Source organism: Schistocerca cancellata, chromosome 5 (assembly GCF_023864275.1).
Source record: "Schistocerca cancellata isolate TAMUIC-IGC-003103 chromosome 5, iqSchCanc2.1, whole genome shotgun sequence".
Taxonomy (NCBI): Eukaryota; Metazoa; Arthropoda; class Insecta; order Orthoptera; family Acrididae; genus Schistocerca; species Schistocerca cancellata.
This window is the reverse complement of record NC_064630.1, coordinates 502,886,636-502,900,864: the sequence shown is the minus strand read 5'-3', so window position 1 is coordinate 502,900,864 and position 14,229 is coordinate 502,886,636.

Sequence of the window (14,229 nt, the reverse complement as noted above, 5' to 3'; positions counted from 1 at the left end):
CTGGCATCAATACCTTTCGAGGAAAGAGTTGTGACATCTGCAAATTGCAAGTATTGTCCATTAGAGCTTTAATCATTTATAAATACTTGGAACAGGTGAAACGCCTTACTAAGGTCGCAAGGTGTCAGTGCTGCAGTTTCCATGTTCTCAAAATTATACTTTAGCCTAGTAACCAAATCTAATACTGCTATTGCTGTGGATTTGCCTTTCTGGAAATCATGCTGTGCACCTGTGAAGAGGTCATTAATTTCAAAGAAATTTCATATTTGGCCTTTCACTTCAGTATCAATCACTTAAGCGAAGACTGGAATGATTGAGATTGGTCTGAAGCTTGCTACCATGGCTGGGTATCGCTTTTTATAAACTGGAACTGTCTGTGAAAGTTTCAGGAAGTCTGTAAATAATTCAGCAGTAAAACACTTTTTAATTACCAGAGTTAATGGTTCACCAGTTTCAAAGACAATTTCCTTGAGAACAATAGTAGACATTATATCCTGACTATCAGAAGATTTAACGACCTTAAGTGTATAATTTTTTTGGTATTTCCCTCCAGTTCCTCGTGGTGCAGTTTTTCTCATTTATTACAGTGGCTGCAGGGTCTATATCGAGGTCTGGGATTGTACTTACAGTGTTTACCATAACGTCAATAAAATAACTATGAACATTATCTGGACTACACATGCTTAAGGGAGAGGTGGTATACTTCTTGTGTTCAGTGATCAGGTCTCAGGCTCCCTTGCATGAGTTGTGAGCTCCTTCATAGAACACTTCCTTTGCACTATGATCTGTTGCTCTTTTGTTGTGATCATGTAATATCATTTAGGATGCATTTTAATTTTTTCAGTTCATCAGTATACCACTTTTTTCTTTCACACTGTGACTGTGCTGTGACATGCTCATAGGACACTTTTTGGTCTTTTGTGGATAGATGTAGTAAAATTTGGCTTTGATGATTTGGAGAAAATCTTTAAATGCATCAGTCGCTGCCATTTCGTGCAATCCAAGCTTCAACTCCACTGTAGATATTCTGTCTGAATATTACAGCCTTTTTTTTTGAACACATAATGAGAATGCCAGATACTAGTTGGTTGGTTTTATGTCGTTTTATATATAGTTCTGTAAATAATGCACAGTGCTCAGGGATCATTCGATCAACTACAGTCATCTCATAGTCCCAAGTATTTAGATTTGTGATGAAAATATAGTCTTTTAACTAAAGCACAGCGCTCAGGGATCATTGGGATCATTGCCAAGGCAGACATCATCTGGTGTTGGTAGATGGTTCCTTATAAAAACCCCATAACTGTCTACTGTGTACATAAATTTTTTTTAGAGCTTTCTTCACTAAAGAGTTCACTGAAAACACAACACAATGCAATTTTAAATTTCAAGCACATTAAGTAGCACAGGCAAAATTCCATTTCTTAAAGTTACCATTTGGAGAATGGTATACTGAGACAAGAATTATATTTAGCTCTAATAACTGCAATGCAGCCAACTCAAAATCTAGGTCCACAGAGCATATTTTTAAATGAATTTCTTTACGACTGAATTTTCTGTTGGTGTATTTATATACATCACCAAAGGAAGCAGTTGTTCTGTATCATGCACTTACCAAGTTTAAATAATAAATACACTCATGTGAACATCCCACATCTGCAGTGATCTTTTGTTCCACAAATATTTGCCCATATTATCTGCACATACAGTGTGGACAGACCTTAGGAAATCAGCTGCTTATCTTTCTTTAATTGAGAAAAAGAGAGCAGTTGACCCTATGACAACCAGGAAAACTGTAATTAAAAAAAATGTTGTGGACTTGAAATGATTATTCTCTGAGTATTGTCCTATAGAGTAATCTTTTGTGGCAATGTAGATGTGAGTAAAGTAGAAATAAAAATATTTATTCTACAGAAGAGTGCAGTCAGAACATTGTGCTAAGTTGATAAAGAAACATCTTGCAGCAGTATATTCAGAGACACAGGGATTCTCATATTTGTGTGTCAATACATTCACTCTCTAATGGAATATGTGCTTCATACAAAGAGTGAATTAAAGATATACTGTATAGTTCACTAGCAAAATTTTACAACTTTTCAATAGACTCACTGTGTAGAAATCAGAATGGAATTTTATACTCTTGTGCAAAAGTTTATAACTAGTTGCTGGTAGAGTAGGGGTGAGCAAATGAAAATCTGCATATACTCAGAAACAAAGTAAAAGATAGATATTTACTCGTAAATAATACATTAATGCTATCAGTTGTCCTTTCTAAATTTTATTGGCAGATCTAGATTTCAGCTACAAACTAGCCATTCTCAATGCACCATCATTTTTTATCAATGCATCACACTACTGGGAAAGTCATTGACTTATATCAGGAATAGTATTGGTCCTAATAGGCTACCTTTCGGAACCCCTATATTAATGTATTTTGGTTCTGATGAGTGTTTTATTGAATGTTTAGATCTCTTTAAAGTTTGTGTTATCTCTGCTCTTTGTACTCTATTGGCTAGCTATGATCGAAACTAGTCATTAGCTACCCATCTTATTCTTTATGCTTCTAATTTATTTAATAGAAGCTTGTGGTCAGCAGTATCGAAGGCCTTAAAAAGGTCTAAAAATATGCCTGTGATACACTCATCTTTGTCAAGAGCATCAAGTACAACTTTCGTGAATTCTACTATGGCTGACTCCGTATTTTTGTCACTTCAGAAACCAAACTGTGATTCGCTTAAAAGATAATACACTCCTGGAAATGGAAAAAAGAACACATTGACACCGGTGTGTCAGACCCACCATACTTGCTCCGGACACTGCGAGAGGGCTGTACAAGCAATGATCACACGCACGGCACAGCGGACACACCAGGAACCGCGGTGTTGGCCGTCGAATGGCGCTAGCTGTGCAGCATTTGTGCACCGCCGCCGTCAGTGTCAGCCAGTTTGCCGTGGCAAACGGAGCTCCATCGCAGTCTTTAACACTGGTAGCATGCCGCGACAGCGTGGACGTGAACCGTATGTGCAGTTGACGGACTTTGAGCGAGGTCGTATAGTGGGCATGCGGGAGGCCGGGTGGACGTACCGCCGAATTGCTCAACACGTGGGGCGTGAGGTCTCCACAGTACATCGATGTTGTCGCCAGTGGTCGGCGGAAGGTGCACGTGCCCGTTGACCTGGGACCGGACCGCAGCGACGCACGGATGCACGCCAAGACCGTAGGATCCTACGCAGTGCCGTAGGGGACCGCACCGCCACTTCCCAGCAAATTAGGGACACTGTTGCTCCTGGGGTATCGGCGAGGACCATTCGCAACCGTCTCCATGAAGCTGGGCTACGGTCCCGCACACCGTTAGGCCGTCTTCCGCTCACGCCCCAACATCGTGCAGCCCGCCTCCAGTGGTGTCGCGACAGGCGTGAATGGAGGGACGAATGGAGACGTGTCGTCTTCAGCGATGAGAGTCGCTTCTGCCTTGGTGCCAATGATGGTCGTATGCGTGTTTGTCGCCGTGCAGGTGAGCGCCACAATCAGGACTGCATACGACCGAGGCACACAGGGCCAACACCCGGCATCATGGTGTGGGGAGCGATCTCCTACACTGGCCGTACACCACTGGTGATCGTCGAGGGGACACTGAATAGTGCACGGTACATCCAAACCGTCATCGAACCCATCTTTCTACCATTCCTAGACCGGCAAGGGAACTCGCTGTTCCAACAGGACAATGCACGTCCGCATGTATGCCGTGCCACCCAACGTGCTCTAGAAGGTGTAAGTCAACTACCCTGGCCAGCAAGATCTCCGGATCTGTCCCCCATTGAGCATGTTTGGGACTGGATGAAGCGTCGTCCCACGCGGTCTGCACGTCCAGCACGAACGCTGGTCCAACTGAGGCGCCAGGTGGAAATGGCATGGCAAGCCGTTCCACAGGACTACATCCAGCATCTCTATGATCGTCTCCATGGGAGAATAGCAGCCTGCATTGCTGCGAAAGGTGGATATACACTGTACTAGTGGCGACATTGTGCATGCTCTGTTGCCTGTGTCTATGTGCCTGTGGTTCTGTCAGTGTGATCATGTGATGTATCTGACCCGAGGAATGTGTCAATAAAGTTTCCCCTTCCTGGGACAATGAATTCACGGTGTTCTTATTTCAATTTCCAGGAGTGTATTTATTCAGCTAATTCATTAATCTGTCTTTCATAATTGCTTCTATTATTTTTGAGAATGGTAACAGCAGGGAAATGGGCTGGTAATTTTCTGTCTTTTACATTACCTGTCTTAAGCAAATGTACAACTCTTGCCTGTTTTAACTGCTCTGGAAATGTCCCTGATGTGAAGGATTCATTTATTATATGTGTATTATATTTGTTAATTGGCTGTTAAGGGGCCTTATATAATCTCTATGCACTGTTTTAGTACACACATTGGTACTTCATCTAAGCCTACTGACCTTTTATTTTTTAGTTTTTGAACAGTTTTATTGACTTCATTTTCTGTGGTTGGAAGTAACATCATTATATTTAGTGCAACATTATTTATAAGTGTTATATTTGTTTTTAGGAATTCTTGCTGTAACGTCTCTGCAATACTTGAAAAATGCTCGTTTATATAGTTTGCTAAGTGTTGTGGATCATTTATTACCTTATTCCCCTTCCTTAACAGTATGTTATTCTGCGTTTGTTTGCCTCTCCCCATTTCCTTTTTTATAACACCCCAGACTGCTTCGCTTTTATTCTCTGTATTATATATTATTTTCTCATTAAATGACTTTTCTGCAGCAATCAGCACCTTCCTATAGATCTTTTTGTATCTGTGATATAAATTTAAGTATTCTTGGTCATTGCAACTCTTTTTCATGGAATTGACGTATTTAAGTGTATTAATACCTACTATTATCCATCTGTCTTTGTGAGATGTTGATACAGACATGCGTACTTTTGGAAATGCCTTTTCAAAGTTCAATTTAAACAATGTGGAGAATTTAGAGAATTTCATATTCACATTAGTTTCCTTATACACTTCATTCCAGCTTTTTTTTTGCTCGTTCATTTGAAAAATCTTTTGTTGTGATTTCTAATTGATGTCGTTTGTAGACTTGTAATTTAGGAAATGATTCGATGCCTGATTTTACTGTTGATATTTGACAGAAATGGTTTGATAGTCCAAGATCTTTTACAGCAACATCACATTTTTCCCTGTCCATATCTGTGGCCACATGATCAATTAACGATTCAGTCATTGTAGTTACCCTTGTTGCACTATTGACCAATAGGGTCATGCCAAAACTTTGAAGGAGGGTGCTGCTGGAGTCATTTATGATATTAGTGTTGACGTTAATGCCCACACACAGAATTATGTTGACCTTTGTACTTGAAACTTTATCTATAACTTGTGTTAATTTACTGAACAAGTGTCTACACTAGCACTGGGAGACCTATACATACACAAAATGATTAATTTCTTGGTGATATCAAGCTCTGTTACTTCAATAGCTGATATTTCATTGTGCTTGTCTTCACTTACTGTACTGAGGTCATGTCTTGATTTGAGCTGTGTTCCTTTTCTGATATAAATGCATAATCTTCCACCTCTTGAAGCAGTTATGCAGTAAGAGTTTGCCCTTTCGTACAATGATAATACTACATATTGGATTTCTGTATCTCTACACCAGTGCTCAGTAATTCAAACTACCACGCAGTTCAAAGATTGGAGCTCAACTTCTAATAGTTGTATTTTATTTTTTATTGATTGCATGTTTTGATGGAGGATTGTTAAGTCTGTGAAATGCCTCATGTTTTCTTTCCAATGGTTTGTTTTTCTTTGTGACATCTGCTATGTGTGATATTTGGAGTGTTAAAATCTGTCTTGTGAGTGATTATTTCAGTATTTTTTAAACTGCTGGAGCTACTCTTTAGGCAGGGGAACCTGGATTTATCCTAAAAAAGACTTACTTTTCCTACCCATGATAACAGGTATTGGACCATATGTGGCCCGGGATCCACCCCCTATAGTTTCATGAATCAGCTGTACTAATCTTCCCTTCCCAGTCCTGTTTAGGTGCAGGCCATGCCTAGTGAAACCCTGTTGATAATCCCAACGGGCACCAGAGAAACATGAGCAAAATTGGCTGCCCCCAGAGCCATTCCTAACCCCACACTGGTTCACCTCACAGCACCATCAAGATGTGGTCAATCATGACGCCAGAACAGCTCAACAAAGTGTACATTGGTGTACCTATGTCATAGCCCCATCCCTGTCCAAATTGTTTTCTGCCCCACCCACTATCACTACATGGTCCTCTTTTGTAAAGATGACATACAGATCCTAAGTCCTTTTCACATGGCGTAGCTCTGCATTTGGCTTGAAGATACTGATGGCCTGTTACACTGCCCCTAAACTTTCCTTTAACTGAGGGCCTACACATCGCCCATCGCTACTACCTAACAGCAACACTTTCTTCTTCCTCACACTTTGTACATTCCTAGGCTTCTTGGCCTCGGTTTAAGTGTGCTGCACATTTCCTGTTTCTCGTTCTACGTGAGGCTCTTCTCCGCTTAACTCTGGCAGTGGTAGATACCTGTTTTTGGTGTTGATGATAAAACTGTCAGATCGCGTTCTCTTTCTTCCTATCCTCCTACCGGCTGCCAGTTCCCAACCATCCTCCTCCTCCCTATCTCTCTTGATCCTTATCAGTTTCTTCCTTGCTTCCTCCAATTGTGCCTGAAGGGCACGGATTTTCCTTTCCTGTTCCCCAATCAAAACATTCCTATTGCATACTCTGCAGTTCCAGGAGAGAGCCTCTTCCGTTCTCCCAACATTCTCCGCACTGCATTCCCCCCTGTGAAAATATTTCCTACAAGACTGGCAACGAATCCCTCTACTCACTATCCTACAACAACTCCCACATTTCTCACTCAAGGTGAGTTTCTAAAGAATAATTAAGTTTAATGAATGTTTTAAATTTGTCAAGGACTCAAGACTGACTGTATGTGCGGTTGTTGATGTTTTTGCACTGATTTAGAGATACAATGACAGAAGAATGAATTAGTAACTACTTTGCTTTTAGAGAATTTACGTTATGAAGCGTGTTTGATCAGGTTTTTAAACGTTTATAACTCGGAAAATTTAGGCCTTGATCGCGTCTAACGAACTGAGTTCTTTTAGTGGACAAAGAAAATACCTGTGATCTCACTATCTTCATGAGTCTACATGTTTACTGTTTCTGCTAATACGAATCAATAAAGCAAACAATGAATTAGACTAATTTGGGATCGCTCTGTCGGATGAGCACGTAAAATTCCACTTTAAAATAATTTTGCTCGTAATTCGAAACAAACTGGTGCTTTCCGTTGTCACAGGGCGTTGTGTGGATGATGTGATGAGCATTAATTGGTTTGGATATCTCCGGCTACACATTACAAAAACGAAATTGCAAATATCTGCCGAAACACCGGAGAAAACTTCTGAAGGCTTGTAGCAGAGACCCCAGGTATAGCTTCACATGCATCGTCTATTATTTCACTCAATGCTTAACATTCTTGTCGAGAATTTTATATCGTAACTTTTTCCTGTTTGCCAGAATCGCAATTTCACTATCAATCGCTCATACTTGTATTCTCCTATATTACACGAGGAGCGGAAATAGGTACTTGTGTGTCCCCGCGTCCATTCGCAAATAATTTCGCCAGCTGACAGGTTCGCCATGTACATAACTCGTAAAGCAGATTCAAAATATGGAAATTACCATCGCTAAAGAAGCCACTGTCTAGGCTATTTAGATCGTTCTTTCCACTTCTGATACTTTGTTATCATTTTCTAAGGCTAGTAGAGAATGTAGATCATGGTCGAATTTCCTGTATTATTGTTTCATTAACTGCAATATCCTTTGAGAGAAGGTAACTGCTTGCCTCTGACAGTTCTTTCCTAGGCCGATAGGTGGCAGGACAGAAGTGGCATGTGGACATGTGCCAAAGGGAAATGTGCTTGCAACTTTTTTGCTGATGTCCTATATTAGTGACCTTGCAGACAATATCAATAGCAATCTCACATTTGTTGTATATGATGAAGTTATCTGTAACAAAGTCTTCTCTGAAACAACCTGCATAAATATGCAGTCAGATCTTAATAAGATTTCAAAGTGGTACAAATAGTGGCATTTGCTTTAAATGTTAGTAAGTATAATATTGCCCTTCACAAAACGAAAAAGCGTAGTATCCTATACCTATAATATGTATGAGTCACGTCTGGAATCAGTCAACAAATACAAATATTTGGATGTAGCACTTCGTAGAGATGCGAAATGGAATCGTTACCTAGGTACAGTTGTGTTTAAAACAGTTTGAAGACTTCGGTTTGTTGGTACAATATTGGAGAAATGCAATCAGTCTACAAGTACAAAAGAGACTACTTAAAGATCATGCATGCAATCTATTCTAGAACATTACTCAAGTGTTTATGACTCACACAGGAAAGAACTAACAGGGGAAAATCAATCTATATAGAGAAGGAGAGCACAAATTACCTCTAGTTTATTTGACCAATGGGAGCGTGTTACTGAAATGCTGAAGAAACTGATCTGGGAGACTGGTGAAGATAGACATAAACTTTCTGGGGAGAAAGCCTACTTACAAAGTTTCATGAAGCAGTTCTAGGAATATACAGCCCTGTACATATCGCTCCTGTAGGGTTCGTCAAGACAAAATTACATTAGTAACAGCACATATAAAGGATTTCAAACGGTCATTCTTCCTTTATTGGAAGCATGAATGGAACAGGGGAAAAACATAATAATTGGTATAATTCAATGCACCTTCTGCCATGAACTTCACAGTAGTTTCTCGAATATAGATGTAGATGTAGAAGTACAGATTTAGGGCGATTTATTGCATGCACAGATTTCGTACATATATTTGTGCAAACCGATTGTTGTATGTGAGTTCGTATGGGCAGAGGTCATTGTTGGCAACCGGAATAAAATAATTATTGGATCATTTTACCAGCCTCTCTATTGAGGCGATACAGTTGCTGAAAGGTTCAAAGAAAACTTGAGTTTGATTTCAAACACGTACCTGACTCATACCATAATAGTTGGTGGTGACTTTAATTTACCCTCGATATGTTGGCGAAAATACATGTTTAATTCCGGAGGTATGCATAAAATATCATTCGAAATTCTGCTAAACGCATTATCTGAAAATTATTTCTACATCTACATCTACATACATACTCCACAATCCACCATACGGTGCATGGCGGAGGGTACCTCGTACCACAACTAGCATCTTCTCTCTCTGTTCCACTCGCATACAGAACGACGGAAAAGTGACTGCCTATGTGCCTCTGTACGAGCCCTAATCTCTCTTATCTTATCTTTGTGGTCTTTCCGCGAAATATAAGTTGGCGGCAGTAAAATTGTACTGCAGTCAGCCTCAAATGTTGGTTGTCTATATTTCCTCAGTAGCGATTCACGAAAAGAACGCCGCCTTTGCTTCAGAGACTCCCACCCGAGTTCCTGAAGCATTACTGTAACACTAGGGTGATGATCAAACCTACCAGTAACAAATCTAGTAGCAGCCCGCCTCTGAATTGCGTCTATGTCCTCCCTCAATCCGACCTGATAGGGATCCCAAACGCTCGAGCAGTACTCAAGAATAGGTCGTATTAGAGTTTTATAAGCGGTCTCCTTTACAGATGAACCACATCTTCCCAAAATTCTACCAATGAACCGAAGACGACTATCTGCCTTCCCTACAACTGCCATTACATGCTTGTCCCACTTCATATCGCTCTGCAATGTTACGCCCAATTATTTAATCTGCGTGACTGTGTCAAGCGCTACACTACTAATGGAGTATTCAGACATTACGGGATTCTTTTTCCTATTCATCTGCATTAATTTACATTTATCTATATTTAGAATTAGCTGCCAATCTTTACACCAATCACAAAACCTGTCCAAGTCATCTTGTATCCTCCTACAGTCACTCAACGACGACACCTCCCGTACACCACAGTATCATCAGTAAACAGCCGCACATTGCTATCCACCCTATTCAAAAGACCATTTATGTAGATAGAAAACAACAGCGGACCTACCGCACTTCCCTGGGGCACTCCAGATGATACCCTCACCTCCGATGAACACTCACCATCGAGGACAATGTACTGGGTTCTATTACTTAAGAAACCTTCGAGCCACTCACATATTTGGGAACCAATCCCATTGCTCGTACCTTAGTTAGGAGTCTGCAGTGGGGCACCGAGTCAAACGCTTTCCGGAAGTCAAGAAATATGGCATCCGTCTGATACCCTTCATCCATGGTTCGCAAGATATCATGTGAAAAAATGGCGAGTTGCGTTTTGCAGGAGCGATGCTTTCTAAAGCCGTGCTGATGCATGGACAGCAACTTCTCTGTCTCAAGGAAATTCATTATATTCGAACTGAGAATATGTTCGAGAATCCTGCAACAAACCGATGTTAAGGATATTGGTCTGTAATTTTGAGGATCCGTCCTTCTACCCTTCTTATATACAGGCGTCACCTGCGCTTTTTTCCAGTCGCTCGGGACTTTACGTTGGGCAAGAGTTTCGCAATAAATGCACGCTAAGTAAGGAGCCAATGTAGTAGAATACTCTCTGTAAAACCGATTTGGAATCCCATCAGGACCTGGCGATTTATTTATTTTCAACCCATTCAGCTGCTTCACAACCCCAGGGATGTCTATCACTATGTCCTCCATACGGGAATCTGTACGAGACGCAAACGGCGGTATGTTTGTACGATCATTTCTCAAATGCTAAATTTAAAATTTCAGCTTTCGTTTTTCTGTCTTCCGTTGCTAGGACAGACTGACCAGTGAGTGACTGGATGGAAGCCTTCGGCCCGCTTACCGATTTTACGTAAGACCAGAATTTCCTTGGGTTTTCAGCAAGATCTTTTGCTAAGGTATGACGGTGGTAGTGGTTGTATGCTTCGCGCATCGCTCTTTTTACAACAGCACGACTCTCTACTAATTTTTGCCTGTCCTCATTCTCCCGATCTTTCTTGTACCGTGAGTGCAACTGTCTTGGCTTCCTGAGTATTCTCCGAATTGTGCTGTTAAACCATGGTGGGTCTTTTCCGTCCGTAACCCACTTTTTCGGCACATACTTCTCCATGCTTGATTTACAATGTGTTTAAAATTTGCCCATAATTCTTCCACGTCCATCGTGCTGGAAGTAAATGAAGTCGGTTCATTTACTAAGTGGGATGCTAACAACTGCTTATCTGCTCTTTCTAGTAAGAATACTCTCCTAGCCCTCTTGCGACTTTTTAACTTTCGTAACCATAGTCGTAATGACAACATCATGATCACTAATCCCTGTCTCAACACTGACACTGTCGATGAGGTCTGGTCTGTTCGTGGCTACCAGATCTAAAATATTTCCATTACACGTTGGCTGTCGATTTAGCTGCTCAAGACAGTTTTCGGATAATGTGTTCAAAAGTAATTCACACGATGGCTTGTCTGTTCCACCTGTAATGAATCCATAGAAATCCCAGTCTATACTAGGTAGGTTGAAGTCGCCTCCGACTAATATAGCATGATCTGGGTACTTCTGTGATATAGAGTGTAGACTCCCTTTGAATGATTCTAGAACTATCACGATGGAACCTGGTGGCCGGTAATAACACCAAACAATAAACTTTATTTCTCCTAGCCCTGTTAAACGTGTCCAGATAACTTCACACTCACACTCTACTTCGACCCCAGTAGGCACAATATTTTTGTCAACTGCAATGAAGACACCACCTCCTATGGTGTCTAATCTGTCGTTCTCATACACGTTCCTACCCTCACTAAATATTTCAGAACTTCCTATCTCAGGGTTCAGCCAGGTCTCAGTCCCGAGAATAATTTGCGCGCAACACGCTTCCTCGAGGGCAGTAAATTCAGGAACTTTATCCCGAACACTCTGAAAATTTACTGCTAATATCATGATAGCTGATGTGTCTTTACACTGAGCGCGTCCTACTGCCTAAAAAACCCCCATGTGCACACCACAAGTACTCTGCTACCCGAGTAGCTGCTTCCTTTGTGTAGTGCACCCCTGACCTATCTAGGGGCGTCCTACAATTCCCCACCCAATAGCGCAACTCTAGAAATATTCAGCCAAGACCATCACAGAGTCGACGAAGCCTCTGGTTGAGACCCTCCACTTGGCTCCAAACCAAAGGACCCCAATCCACTCTGGGAACGATGCTGCAAATAGAGAGTTCTGCTTGCACCCTGCGTGCGAGGCCAGCAGTCTTCACCAAATCCGCCAGCTGCCTGTTCGAACTGAGGATTGCCTCAGAACCCAAACGACAGGCATCATTAGTGCCGACATGAGCGACTACTTGCAGACGACTGCACCCCGTACGCTCGATAGCCGCAGGCAAGGCCGCCTCCACATCTTGGTTGAGGCTCCCCGACAGACCAACCAAGTGCACTTTCGAATTCTGTCCAGCCCTGTACGCCATTTCTCTAAGGGGCTCCATCACCTGCCTAACGTTTGAGCACCCAGTAACCAGCAAGACTTTGCCCCCGTGTGCCTGCTGGGACCCTGCTGAAGGAACGGACACCTGCCCACTGTCAGGATGAACAGGCGAGGCCAGCCGGCCAGCCTCCACATTGACCCTCCACCGCGAGCAATGCGAACGCGTTGCAGTCCGCCACTCACCCTGAGGTGAGGGTGGCCCCAACGCGCCGGGTACGCTGGAAGGTGCCTGGGTGCTGAGCCAGCAGACACAGCAAGGGGCACCTGGGGTGTCCGGAAGGCTTTTGACACTGTACCACACAAGCGGCTCATAGTAAAATTGCGTGCTTATGGAATATCGTCTCAGTTATGTGACTGGATCTGTAATTTCCTGTCAGAGAGGTCACAGTTCGTAGAAATTGATGGAAAGTCATCGAGTAAAACAGAAGTGATTTCAGGCGTTCCCCAAGGTATTGCTATAGGCCCTTTGCTGTTCCTTACCTATATAAACGATTTGGGAGACAATCTGAGCAGCCATCTTCAGTTGTTTGCAGATGACGCTGTCGTCTATCGACTAATAAAGTCATCAGAAGATCAAAACAAACTGCAAAACGATTTATGGTGCCAAAAGTGGCAGTTGACCCTAAATAACGAAAAGTGTGAGGTCATCCACGTGAGTGCTAAAAGGAAATCGGAAACTTCGGTTACACAATAAATCAATCTAATCTAAAAGCCATAAATTCAACTAAATACCTAAATATTATAATTACGAACAACTTAAATTGGGAGGAACACATAGAAAATGTTGGGGGAAGGCTAACCAAAGGCTGGGTTTTATTGGCAGGACACTTAGAAAATGTAACAGACCTACTAAGGAGACTGCCTACACTATGCTTGTCCGTCCTCTTTTAGAATACTGCTGCTGGAAATCATTAAAAGAAAGGCCTTTTTCGTTGTGTCGGAATCTTCTCATGAAATTCCAATCACCAACTTTCTCCTCCAAATGCGAAAATATTTTGTTGACACCTACCTACATAGGGCGGAACGATCACCACGATAAAATAAGCGAAATCAGAGCTTGTATGGAAAGATATAGGTGTTCATTCTTTCCACATGCTATACGAGATTTTAATAATAGAGAATTGGGAAGGTGGTTCGATGAACTCTCTGCCAGGCACTTAAATGTGATTTGCAGAGTATCCATGTGGATGTAGATGTAGATTGGCCCTAACAAGCAGAGCTGTGCATTGCGCCACATTTCCCCGCCGAGCCAGGCTGCGCCGACTAGTCCATCCTCTTGCCCGCACCACAGGTAGTCTAGCTTAAGTGTACGAGCAACGGAGTGCACTAGGCCGGTTCATTGGCTACCCAGCCAAGCCCAGGTGTCAACAAGGCTATGTGCAACTGGGAAACAGGCAGCGCTGGGAAGGGGGGATTGACTGGCTACACATGTGCGGAGTGCGGAATTGCTTTCTGAATCATCTGCACTCCTTTGAGACACCTGAAGGTTTGATATGCTAGGAACATGGCGTTATCGGTCCTTTACAAAGAAAAACAGCGCGCAATGTAAAATGAGGGATATAACACAAAGAAAGTACTTACTTTAACATGGAGGTGACTGAATACAAAGCAAATACACTCGAGGAAATGGAAAAAAGAACACATTGACACCGGTGTGTCAGACCCACCATACTTGCTCCGGACACTGCGAGAGGGCTGTACAAGCAA